At 38.9% G+C, this 13,434-nt stretch overlaps 1 protein-coding gene across 3 annotated transcripts in view; it reads left to right on the forward strand.

The window, feature by feature from the left end:
* Positions 1–2,180: 2,180 nt before the first annotated feature.
* The window catches only part of FILIP1 (filamin A interacting protein 1), a 101,478-nt gene continuing 90,224 nt past the window's right edge, over positions 2,181–13,434 (forward strand). For 2 of the 3 annotated variants that reach the window (XM_088537536.1, XM_010213169.2), the window contains exon 1: positions 2,181–2,688. The gene's annotated coding sequence lies outside the window, so the exon portion shown is untranslated. The remainder of the gene's footprint in view (positions 2,689–13,434) is intronic. The other variant, XM_010213170.2, reaches the window with a different exon arrangement.

Here is a 13,434-nt window from a genome sequence, read left to right on the forward strand (position 1 = left end):
CACACCCTCTCTATTTATATTTTTTTCATTCAACCAGTAGGGAAGACACTTGTATGTGAACCATTTTCATACTGTATGAAGTTTTTCACTTCCACAAATGCAGATTAACTGTACTCTTTCCCATGCTAGAGTTTCTTATATTTTCTTTGATTCACTTGTAAAACCTTCTGAATTCCTCCCAATCTTGCTCAAATTCCTATTATGTTATAAGAATAATATCTGTGGTTTACAGCTGAGGACTAAGGTTGCAATTGTGCAAGAGTGCACAGACATGCATCAGCAGGTCACCACTGAAACCCAACCACATGGGCTGGCAGCTAATCACCCTCCTAAGAAGTTGCTTTATTTTCCGCTCTGTGAGTATACCACTAACTAATGGGAGAGAAATGCTGAGAATTGCTTGTTTTCACTGAGATTTATGAGCCAAGTTAATTACTTTGTTTGCCTGATTATTGTTGTAGTTTAATGGATAAAGTACTATTAATATTGCATTTTGAGAGATAAGTTAAGGCCACAGCAGCCAAAAAGATACTCATCTGATTGGAATACCTCAGTTTGACATGGGAGAACAAAATTAGATGTTCTTTCTAAAATATGGGTAATATGTAACTTAAATTCAAAGTGTAAGCATGCAACACAAAGCCTTGTGCCAAAACATTATCTGTCTCTACAATAATCTTCCAAATAGCTGTTTCTGTAAAATAAAAGAGTTCATATTTTTACACATTCTAGCTATTCTGTCCAAGTCAAATATTCAAATGGACAACAAGAGATTAGTGATTATTACTTGGTACCAAAATAAAATTTATTTGAAACATTGGAAACATCTGGGGCGTTTATAAATACACTGTCAGTGTGATGTTGGTATGTCAGTTACTTGACATTAGGTTCCTACATGTTGAAATCACCACAAAGGGCATGACACCTTTTTGCTATCTATCCTACAATTTGCACAGTTACCCAGCATCACTCATGGGTATCATTATAGTTTGCTTGAATCTCTTGCTTTTGCTCAGAAAGAACTGGGTACCTCCATGGATGAAGACCAACGAACAGATTGTCTAGGACCTTCCTTCCTTCCTCCCTTCCTCCCTTCCTCCCTCCCTCCCTCCCTCCCTCCCTCCCTCCCTCCCTCCCTCCCTTCCTTCCTTCCTTCCTTCCTTCCTTCCTTCCTTCCTTCCTTCCTTCCTTCCTTCCTTTTCCTGCCTTCCTGCCTTCCTGCCTTCCTGCCTTCCTTTTCCTTCCTTCCTTCCTTCCCTCTTCCCTTGCCTTCCCTTCCCTTCCCTTCCCTTGCCTTCCCTTCCTTTCCCTTGCCTTCCCTTGCCTTCCCTTCCTTCCTCCCTCTCATCTAACCCCAGGTGAGGATGGAAAAGCATTCCAAAAGATGTCCGTTTTGTACGACTCTCTGAAGCATGAGGCATAGCTCCCATCAGAAGAGAGTTGTTAGGTGAGGAGTTTCCCTTGCCAGATGTATTTCCAGGGGCTGTTCTCACAGGAGTTAGTGTAACTTTTCTCTGCAGTCTGACATCTGCCAAGTCTTTGGACAACCTTGATATCATAGTATTTTGTAGGCTAAAAAGCACTTATTCTGATTAAGAGACTTATGGCTTAGAACTAAAATCAGTAATTAGATACAGAAGCAATAAAATGTACATAACCCTGGAGTGATGTGTCCCTAAAGCTCCTTCTTGCCTGCTGCATATCAAACTAATTGGAGTTTTTGTGGCTTTCCTTTTCTTCTCCAGTAAGAACTAGAGACAGAGGAGGAATTACTGTAGGAAGATCTTGGTCTGGAAGAACAGGGTTGTCTTTGGAATAAATATCTCACTGAAAGCTCTCCAACGTAAACCTTTCATTAATTTCTCTATGTCATCTTAATATTTTTAAACTGTGTAAAAAATATGCTATGAAAATTCTCCCCACGTGTACTTTTTCCTCAAGTGAAGTGCATACCTTTCAAATTATAAACTTCCTACATGTCCTAGGAAAATCCTCACTGTATAAATAATTGAACTCATCTGCTATGAACACAAGTATTCTTTCTCTAGCAGCCTAAAATATATGCCTAAATGCCCCGCTTGTATTTAGTGCTTTAAATAGCAATTACTCCTGTGAAGTCACTGGAAGCCTTAAAAGGATTTGACAGTTTCTCTGCAATCTTTCAGTGAATGTAGTAGCTGGGCTGTGCAGTGCTACATCCACTGATAATTCAGCAGCTGAGGAACTCAGCAAAGCCCGCTCCAAACTTCTCAGCTGTTGACAGGCTTGACTTGCTGAGAACACTGGTTAAATATAGCACAAGCGAGCTGAGCTCAACAAAGTCATTGCTGTAACACTGTGTGAAGAGACCAGAAGAGGGGAAATACAATCTGAGAACTAAACTGCCAAAGCCTACCACCACCTAGCAACAGTTGAAAAAACTCTCAAACAAAAGTCTGGGTGAGACACGGACAGCGAATACCCCCTACTTCTGCTGCCGGGGATTTCTGTGAGAAGGGACCACGGTCTTCTGCGCTCTGCCCTGTTGCCTTCACCACTGCAGCTGCTGGTGGACCTAGGAAAGTGGGAAAAGTTTCTCTTTGTGTTTTCCTAGGGCTGGATAAGGCTGCTACTGTGGTAGCACTGTGGGACAGGCTCCTGCGATCTTGAGGTGTAAAGGATATATTCCCAGGGTGTTCTTGCTCACAGGTAAGATTTAGCTGACAATTCTTTATGTATTCCTTTTACAAGAGGCAAGTTTCTTTTCTAATGATTGCTGTTTCCTTCTGTGAACAATATTCTGCATGAACTGAAAACTTCAGCAGAGAAAAGTTGGGATAAAAGGTTTGGATGTGTCTGTTTTGCTCTTTCATTGCAGAACACAGTTACTCAGATAATTTTTGTACTTTTATGACAGAGAATAATCAAGTAACTAATAATAATATGAAAAAAGTATAGATTTTGACATAAAGTTTTTTTTTTCTGCTCACATGCTGACAGAAGACCAACTAAGATTTAAAAATAAAATACATATCCCTTACCAGAGATAGCTTAGTAGCTTGTTAAAAGACAGTAACAGCCTGTGTGGTAACAGGAAACAGCCATTCAGTAAGTGCATTAGCTGAACAATTTGTGACCTAGAGCACTTTTATTTTTCTTTCCTGAGTAAAATTAAATGCACAGACACACCTCGTACGTTTTGTACTACCCTTGTGACAGCAGGTCTTGGTTCTTCCTCTTGCACTTATTTATATAGAGAGAGCATGAATCTGATTGATTGATTCACTTTATAACACGATCTTCCTCAAGAGTGACCTTATGTTTATTATACCCCAGTGTGTTTGAGTTGCTCGTTGTTTGCAAAGTGATTGTTTTTTTTTAGCAAAAGAAATGAGAAACCAATTCTGAGCTCTTTTACCCCCCACAGAACAATAGAAGTCTGTTTATATGTATGAAATGCATATCCCGTAGTCACATAGTGGTCATGTAATATGAGGGAGGAATTGCTTAGCATGATTTGTTTATCTCTAAACTGACAAAAGCTGTTTGGTCAATTGAAGAATGAACACAATCCTCCCCTCTTCTTCCCCCCGCCTCGGATTTTTAAAGCTATTTTATCCATGCGAAAGAAATTTAGTATCCATATCTTTTTTAAAAGAAGCACTGATTATGAATTCATATTATGTATGAAGTTATGAAGGCAAAGATCTAAAGAATGCATTTAACCCCTGCAAAATTCCTAGTCGAGGATTTACGTGGAATTGTCTCAGATTAAAAATATTTGCCCTAAAGAAGGAATGGACTGACTGAATGCTCTGTGCAGTTTGACACTTAGACTGTGGACTGAGGGACTGGCTCAGGAAGATGAGAGTGTCTTGCTGCAGCTAAGTAATTCCAGGTTCATCCCTACATACTGTATAAATCACGAGTACCACATTCTAACAGTGGAATGCTTACAGATTGGCTGGAATGAAAATATTTTGAAGCAACTGTGTCTTGTTGATGTTTGAGAATGTAACTAACTGCTGTGAATCAATAAAAGAAAGGAAGTATTAAGATTGTAAAAAAAATTAAAGCAAAAATAATTTAATTTACATTTTCTTTCATAGCAAGGGGCACACTACTTACTTAAGCAGCTAATAGGAATGCTTTGTGGTGGCTATGATTTAACATGATAATCATTATTGTGGAATTACTACGGCTCTATGGTATCTCAAATCTAAATGCCAAACAGAAGCTTTGATATTACTTTTTAATGTAGACATTTCTTGAGAAAGTTATTTTTTTCAAAGAAAGATACAGAACTAAAACTGAGACAGTATAATTTATACAGTTTTTGTCTTCTGGACATTAGAGTGAAAGCAACTTTTTAATTTTCATTGAATTAATTGGCAAATACTCAAAAATGTGAAGAAATATATCAGTATATATGGATGACAAAATCCATATAAAATGTGGAAATTTTATTCTAATTACTGGTTGTTTTTCATTTTTAGCTGTTGCTCAGCAAAATGGCTTTATAATTTTACTTTTCTTGCAGAATCTACATTTACTAAAGTTTTTAAAAGCAAAAGGCAATTTTTGCCTTTGGACAGTTCTATAGATAAGTTGCAAAAGCAACTTCCAATTCTAACACATGGAGTTGTGGTTTTAAATACATCTGTCTTCCTTGCCATTTCAAAATGGGGAAGGAGGCTAAAATTACTATTCCCAACAGGTGTTCACAAAGAGGCTGTGAGATTTTCCAATCAAAACTGGAATATGTAATGTGGCTATTCAACAGATGGTTTCATTTTTGAATAATAGCCAATTCTACTAATGATTGCAGTGAAACTAAGTTCAATTTTGTATCAAATCAAAAAGTAATTGAGGTTTTGGTGATATTCTCCTTCCTAGAGATTTTCTTGGAAGACAAGTGCACATAGCATAGCCATTTATTTTCTCTACTGTATATTACTTTGATTTTGTTTTTGATTCCCATGGCTTTGGAAAACTAATGGTACCTTTCACAGTGCTAAAGACTGTATATCTCTCCCACTCTGAATCCACTTCCAAACTCTTGACAGTGGCTCAGTTCTTTCACCTTCATTGTAACGATATTATAATTTATGGCCTCTTTTTGCCAATCTAGCCACAGCTGAAGTCATCATCTTAACTGAGTATTTTGTCATCATTCCCGTCTTTCAGGCTCTTTATAAAACCTCTGCTTCTTTTTCACAAGAGAATTCAAGGCTTGAAATTCATCTTCAAACTCACTGCAGTTCTGTCCCAGCCTACATCCCCTGAGATTTATCCATGCTCCTCCTGCTTGTATCTTGTAGACTCTTAACCTCAGCGCAGGTATTAACTAGTCCACTTTCTGTGCTGAAGGCTTCGTTAAATTTGAAAATGAACTTGCAATATATGAGTTTTCTATACTGCCTATCACTGTAAAACCTGAGACTGTTGGCCTGTAAAGACTGGTGTTTGCCACTAGCAGGGCTCTGGTGACTGAGGCAGGACTGCCGACGTTAGAGCTGGGCGTCCTGGTAGCAGGGTGCACAGTAAGCACAGTTCTTCCAGAAAATCTCCACTTTTAATAGTATGTCCTGCACTGTTCCTCCAAGTCATAGTTCCATCAGAGTACTCATTTCCATAATAATTAGTTTTACTGATACAGGTGTATCAATAAAGTGATCTTTCTGGTAGCACAGAATCATAAGGTGCTTAATATAGTGCTTTTGGTGACCTCATCTAACTCAGTTGATGTGCCCCCAGGCATAAATCAAAAATGTGCCTCAGCTTTGCAGAGTCAAAGGCCCAGATTACGCCACTGAATGCAACGTGTGTTTTCTTTTGATTTCTCTCAAGAACATTTAACAAAATAGATAATCTATAGTCCAAATAACTCTTCTTCCTAAGAGATGTTTTATTTTTCTCTGTTTTCCTCTTTCCTCTCCTTGTTTCTAATGGTCTGTTGTTGCAGTTTGTCATACTAATGTAAAATATAAAATGAATTTGGGAGCAGAGATTTTGTTTTTCACAAATCCAAAACACCATTCAAAGAAACAGAGCTACAGTGTGTGAGAAGAGTCTAGAGCAAACAATAGCACAAGAGAGAAGGAACTTAATTAATTTCCCATTTCACCAAAAGTGTTTAGTAGCTAAAACATGAAAAAAGAAATGAAAAATAAAATGTGAAAATAGACTAGGTAGTCAGGTAATTATGTCATCTGTTATGTAGAAAAAATTTAAAATTTCTTCATAAGAAGCACAAATGCCTAGACTTTCCAGCTTCAGCATCTTCCTTTTATTGCTCTTAGTGTTTTCTACTGCAACTTTTTTCCCCAATTTTATATATAATACCAGAAAAATTCAGAGCCCATTAGTCATTTAAAATGGCAGGACAAGTAGAATTATTTTGGAAATAAAGTTTCTTTTCTTGATGTTGGAGATACTGTCACTGGGGAAACAGTTATTTAGTGAAGAGTTAATATTTCTTAGCCTCTCTTTTCTCATTCCATAGCTGGTATTTGTACCAAGTTAGTCATACTAGAAAATGAAGTATTTATAATACAGCCCTTTAGTTATCTTTGATGTAGTAATGTCCAGTGGGTGGGAACAGTTGTGCCCATATCCTCTTTGGGAAGGGCAATGGAAGTCTCTAACCGTGTTATGTCACCTAATGTGTTAGTAGAAGTTTGCCTTTCTGGACACTTGTTTAGAGTTAATTTTTTTTGATTTTTCAGCCACTCCTCCAGTTTATGCAGGTAATCTACACTTTCTGTGTTACTTTTTAGTCTTATCATCTCAGTAAAAAAAGTGTTGATATCAGTGCAGACACAAAGTCCTGCTAAACTGGGACAGCATTTTTTGTTTAATTGTGGGTGGTTTTACTCTCTCGTTCTCTTTTTGCTTCATTTGGACTACAAGTCTTTTGTAAGAAGTAGTAAAACATACATGCAAGATGATATGTAAGATTGCATAGATTGTAGGCTCCAGAAAATGGTTTATACATTTCTCAAATGTAGAGAAAGACACAGTTACTACCATTAAGTGTATATCTCTTAAAATCATAATTACAGGAGATTTAAGAATCATATTTTATAGTCCCACAAACATTGACATACAGGATTTATCCTTGTCTACTTAGAAAGCAGGAAATGTTATTATTTTTTTTTCCCCAGTTCAAAGATAATTGCTATACGTGGTATTACAGAACAGAAAGGAAAAATAACGATTCTGACATCCAGTTGCTTAATTTTGCAACTCTCTTTTAAAGCTAAAAGTTAATCCCAAATGTGTACGTATGTGTCTGCATGTGTGCCTGCCTTTTGTAAGGAAAGAAATACTTTTTGGCATTACAGAATGCACTGCTGAAGGAGGGGGACAAACACACATGAAGTACAGGGAAATAGGCTGGAGCTTGTACTTTTTCCCTTAAATGGGCAACCCGGCTCGTTGCTGTTGGCTGACACAAGCAAAGGGCTGTGTGAATTTAAAAGATTGCTGCAGATTGTCCATCTTAGTTTCATTTCAAAGCTGATAAAAAAGTACCTACCATCTTGATAATCTGTGGTTCGACCAGTCTCATTTAGGTATTCAATGGAGGCTTCAGAACAAGAGTGAAAGCCTCAATTAATTTGAAATAACTATTTGAGTTTGATTTACATCCTTCAATAGCTCTTTAATATAGTAAGGATCACTTTCTTTGCCTTTCCTTTTTGGGGAAATGTTGTCAAAGTGTATACTGTTTGTGATTTATGTTGTTCAAGGGGTCATTTAAGTGCATGGGAAAAAATAGTATTTTGGAAAAGAAATCCGTTTTCTATCTGAGGCTTGTAGGTTTGAAGGGGGTGGGAGTTCTAACCAATGGAGCTAGCAAGAGTTGCAGCTTCACTAAAAAAAGTCTCTCCTAAAAAAATCCCACCACCACCACTAAAAAGTGGATTATACTGCAGTGACAGAAAAGGAACTTTCAGAGAGTTTTTAAGGCTGCTCCTTCAAAAAAAAAAAAAAAAAAAAAAGAAAAGAAAAGAAAAAAAAAGTGTAGTCGAATAGGAAAGTTTTATCCTTGGTACAAGAATTTTCATTATAGTTTATCAGACTGATTGCATTTTTCAGCAAATATAAACCAAATGAATCCAACTGAAAGCAGTAGACTGCTAACATCAGTGTAATCAAATTGCTGCCAACTTGCCTTGTTTATCTAAGAGATCTCTGTGAAAATAAGGTCTTTCCCACACAGGCATGAGTCATCCAGGCTGTAATGGGGCTAAGCAGACATGCTTCAGCTTTCTAATGCACACATATCTAAACTAACCTGTTTCAGTGCCTGTTCCTGTAACTAAATGAGATCTAACTTGACAACAGGAAGGGAGAAGTGGTGGTGAGTTCATGATGCTATTTCAGTCTAATAACCTGGATGCCTCAGGAAACGATGCAATTTCCATTTATTGGGAAAATTGCAGTTACTGTGACAACAAATAAACACTAAAGAAAAACACATGCAATTTATCCTCCAGTTCAAATTTCTGAACACAGTTGATGGGGTATTCTTAAAACCCCATCTAGTTATGTGACTCAAAGAACATTCTCACTTTTTCGTAAGGTTTAGATTGTTGAAAAAATATGCCTTAAAGTCATAGGCAAGGACACCAACGAAAGGGTGGCATAGCACATATGCTTAACCTTGGCTGGTTCAAGGTTGCACTGAGCAAAACATAGAGATTTTAGTTTAGCATGTTAAGGCTATTCAAATCCTGTGTCTGTGATCTATAATTATCTCCAAAATCTCACATGGCCAACCGATTATAATGACAGCAATGCTTAGACTTAACTTTTAATGTAAAGATCAGAATAGTTTTTCTGTAGTATCCCACCTCTCTCTCTCTTTTTTTTTCTAGAAGGACTCCTGTAATAAAAAAGAAACCTGAATTATTTTTCGGATAAAGAATATCAATCCTCAGCTCTGCTAAAACCCTTACAGAAAAGCAAACATGCCTGAGTTTATCCCTGGGTGGGAGGCAGAAGGAAGGGAACGGTGCCATGCTAGATGCCAGGCACAGGGCAGGACGATGTGTCCCTTCTGTGCAGGGAGGCACACAGGGCAGCTGAGCTCCTCCGTGCTGGAGGCACTGCATGTTTGGAGGCAGCTGGCTATGGGAACTGCTGCCACTTCAAGCAACAGAAGCTAGAAACTAGGACTTAAGTCACCAAAGGTATCACGTTGCAAACAGTGAGAGTCGCAGCAGCATGTCCTTCGAGACAGTCTTATCTAGGCCCTGCTTATGGCATCAGAGAAGCAGAATTTAGGTAGAACTAACTTAAATCTTTGATCAGGTTGCTCAGGGCCTTGATTATTTCCAGTTATCTTAGTTGAAAGACCTCACATCTTATCTGGATTGCCATGTTTTGAACATCACTGACTGAAAATTATTTTGGCAGCTGTTATTATCAGTGTACTGAAATCTGTACCCTAGTTGAGAGTAGAAGGCAACATAAACCACAGGTCAGCACTTTCAGAGTAGGAAAGGAAGCTATGTCTGTCGTATTTTTGTTTGGTTTTGGGTTTGCTGTGTTATTTTCTAAAATAAGTGTAATAGGAACTAAAAATCCAGCTTATAATTGTCTATCCTAGTTTACTCCAGCTTTTAGAATGCACTACATCTTCTTCCTTCTCCATCCCATATTCTGGTGGAAAGACAAACATGTAGAATTATGATGCTATCAAGAGTCCATCTCAAGAATTTCGGAAAAACATTAAAAAGATTCTATCTTTATCTTTCCAAGCAGTCCAAAAAAATTGAATGGCTAGAGATGGTAAATAATAAATGAATAAGGAAGGAAAACAGGGATGCTGTTTAGGAAGAAGGAGACCTTGAAGTCTGCCTCCACGGCTGAGCTCACTTGTCCTACCAAACATCTCTTTCCAACCGCATCCTAAACAGGAAGAGAAGATGGTGCACATATGGCAAGCATGATTCCTTGGTGGAGATTTGGGTGACCTGAGAAGAGCTTAGGCCCTTAATGGTTGGAAAAACCCTTTGTGGTGGAAGTACCTAAATTTACCTAATTTAGCTGTGGCTACTACCACAGAAAGCAAGGAGCATCTTGTGGCACTCAAAAAGGTGTTCCAGTCATTTTTTTTTTTTTTTTTTTTTTTTTGTGTGTGTGTCTGTGTGTGTAGGAAATAGAAATGCATTTGGTGGAATGAAGTAGCAGAGGATATTTACTAAGTTGCTGACCAGTCCTATTAATATAGGGTTTTTTTCAGCTATTAAGCATAACCTTTGAAAATAGAAGCTCTTTTTTTTTCCTCTGTAGGTGAAAAAGGGAGCAATGTTCCTAAAACTAGCTACTGTAACTAATAGAATTTGCCATCATCAGCAGGGATGAGTGGAAAAAAATGGGAATTCCCATAGTTGGTGGTGCAGAGTTCTTATATCCCATTGGATTTCACTAGAACATACTCGGCACTTGCAGCAGAGACAAATTGAAGAACTAAGCAGACCTGTACACATACGAATCATCCTTGCAGTTTTTTGAGTGACAGCTGCCCATATGCTACAGTGCAGGTTAAGTCTGTGAGATTTAGGAAGAAGGAAGGGAGAGGGACCAGGAAGCTGGGAGATGAGAAGTGCTGCAGCACGAGGCCATCAAGTGTAGCATTTAAAAGCTGAGGACTCTGACACCTGGGTTAACCAGACAATGGCAACTGTGGCCAAGCAGTCTACTTGAGTCAAGTGATTTTAAAAGTAGTATGTGGATTGGAGAAAAAGTAACTAAACCCATTTTACTGCATACCGAAAACCTCCTTTTAATCAAGGGCACCAGAGTAGATACCAAGGTAAATCAGCCCAAAAACCCTTACTAATATAAGTGTGAGAAAACTTCCTTGCACAGTTCTTTGGCTTATGAAATTAGAAAACAAGCTAAAAAAGCTATTAGAATATATTCAAGGTCTGAAAAATTAGCAAAGGCCTCAGTATTTCCAGAGTTTATACAGATACCCAAAAGGGTTAGTCAGATAATAATGGTAATGGAAAATTCGTGTCACTTGGGGAGGTCTAAAACATTTAGCCTAATTGCTAAAAAGATGATTATGACTATTGTCTATATGCTGAGGGCAGCAGGAAAAGGGAGGGGCAGTTTAAGGCAATGTATTTGGTCTTTGATAAAGTGGGTATAAATTGGCCATGAACACAGTTAGGCTGTGCATTAATTTCCAATCAGAGAAGCTGGATTATTTTGGATCAGCTTTTTATTAGAAAGATGGAGGGAGCAGTCTAGACAGCTTTAAGACCCCTTGATCCATGTTTAAGTGGACACACAAAATTGTCATGGTCCTTGTGAGGCCAGGAGGACCTGGTCAGACTTGTGTTTCAGTGAGAGCCCTCTGTGTGACAGTGAAAATGCTGCTTGGCTCCAAGAAAACAAATTCCCAGTAATGAGTCTGTAGTCTCTGCTCAGCGCCTCAGGAGACACACAACCTGCATCACTACAGTTCTCTGAGAATGAAGTGCTAGAAAAACATGAAATGTTAGCTATGGACATTATACTGAATTTCCCCCTAGCTCAAATAGCATGAAGAGAAAGTGTCAGAAATAAACCAAATCACCTATGTAAATGTTCAATAACTAGCCTGAACATAACACAACAATTGTAACTCTTTGTCAAGAACTGAGTAGGGCAGGAACAACAATTTTGCAGACCACTGTTGTCAATTCAGCTCAAAAAAAATCCCTTCAGAGGAGTACTGAGTATCTAAAAATAGTGCCAGTGGCAAGCATAAATGCACACAAGGAAAGTTAATTTAGATACCTCTTCCTCCTGTACAAACAAAGTCACACTAAAATTAATAGACTGTAAGAATGACAGCTCAGCTGATTGATTGCTTATTAATAGGAACCACTTTTCTAAATTCAGATTCTCCCCCTATATTCATGCCATGTTTGAATTGTGTTGTTTATTCCCTTCAAATAATATTACCTTAAAATGCCAGATGTTAGGTATCATGCTGGGGGAGAAGGCGGCTGGCTAAATGGACAGCTCTTAAATCACTAACTCCTTGTATGACTCTTGGCAAGTTATTTACTCCTATACTTTTAATAACACCTGGGATGTTACAAATGTAAATATAGTAACGAATCCGATGCTATGAGATGTTGTAATATTAAACATCATGAAAGTAATTTGGAATAAGGAGATTTAAATAGCTCTGCTTGGAAAGCAGATTCCACAAGGAAAAGAAGGAACAGAAACTGAATTTATCTGAGGGACAAGAATAGGTATCTTCACAGAAGCTTGCAGAATAAAGTGTGACTCTGCTTTGAGATGCAGGTAGCAGGAAATTAGCTGTCCCGGTGGAGTGAAGCAGAAAAGGAAAGAGGAGAACCAGAAATATGTCCAGGAAGCTGCAAGAACATAAGCATGCCAAAATAGAAAATATGCTGGTGTCAGTGTTAAGAAGGAATATTTTTCAGGAAAAAATAGGCCTTCCCTTGGGTTCAATTGTAACCCATGCAACCCCCACGTCTTCAAGTTGTGCAGCCTCCCTGGGCTCATTCTGGCAGGGCAATACCTGGCTTGGGCTCAGCCCAGTTGTCTGGAACAATGTTAGATGCTTCAATGGCTCTTTGGGTAGCTGGCATTTTTGATAAAGATTTGCTTTAAGAATTAGGTTGCCATTAGCCACGGTAAGCAGTGTTTTAAAAAAAACAGAAAAAACAGAAAAAGTAGAGTCCTCGTGGCTCCAGACCTGTAAGCTCCAAATGATCTGGCCACAGTGGAAGGAAGCTAAAAGGTCTCCCTAGCTATTCCTTTTAAAATCTCCTGAACCCAATGATTTTGGAGACTTAAGTCAATGTCTTGCACATGGCTGAGTGGCAGCACGTTAAAAGACCTGCAAAGCCAGAGGGAAAGAGGGAGCATGGCCCTGGCACCAGTGCCTCGTCACAGGCCTGTTGGGGTCGGGTGCTGCCAAGAGGTGGCCCCAGGGCATCTGCAAGTTATTCCTTAGTTTGCTTAGAAGTCTTCGCAAGGGGAAAAGGATTAGGTGAGCACATCACATTCCTTGGGATTTCATGAAGGTCACTTCTTCATTGCGAGACCTTCCCCCAAGAAAGCAGAAGTGTCGATGCAGCGGTCCAGAAGGTCACCACCATGCCTGAAAGGACCAGGTAGGCAGCGGGCAAACAGCAGAGCACGTACCACACTTCTCTGAGCAGCAGAGAAAACTGCAGTCCTGCAGAGGGGCTATGAGGAAGGCTCGTTGGAATACAAGGAGCTATCAGGAAAGGGGAGGATAAGAGTCTCCTGGGCCTGTTACCGCTGCAAGAAAGGAGTGGAAAGGAGGAGCAGCCAGCAGCACCACTATGGATGATGGGACTTTAAGAAACCCGTAGCTTCCCCTCAGAAAGAAGGGCTCGTTTTAAAGTATCCCAAAATGCCTGTACACACTTGAGTGCCATTTTG

Source organism: Tinamus guttatus, unplaced genomic scaffold (assembly GCF_059628265.1).
Source record: "Tinamus guttatus ecotype Peru unplaced genomic scaffold, ASM5962826v1 Tinamus_guttatus_pri_ptg000806l, whole genome shotgun sequence".
Lineage (NCBI taxonomy): Eukaryota > Metazoa > Chordata > Aves > Tinamiformes > Tinamidae > Tinamus > Tinamus guttatus.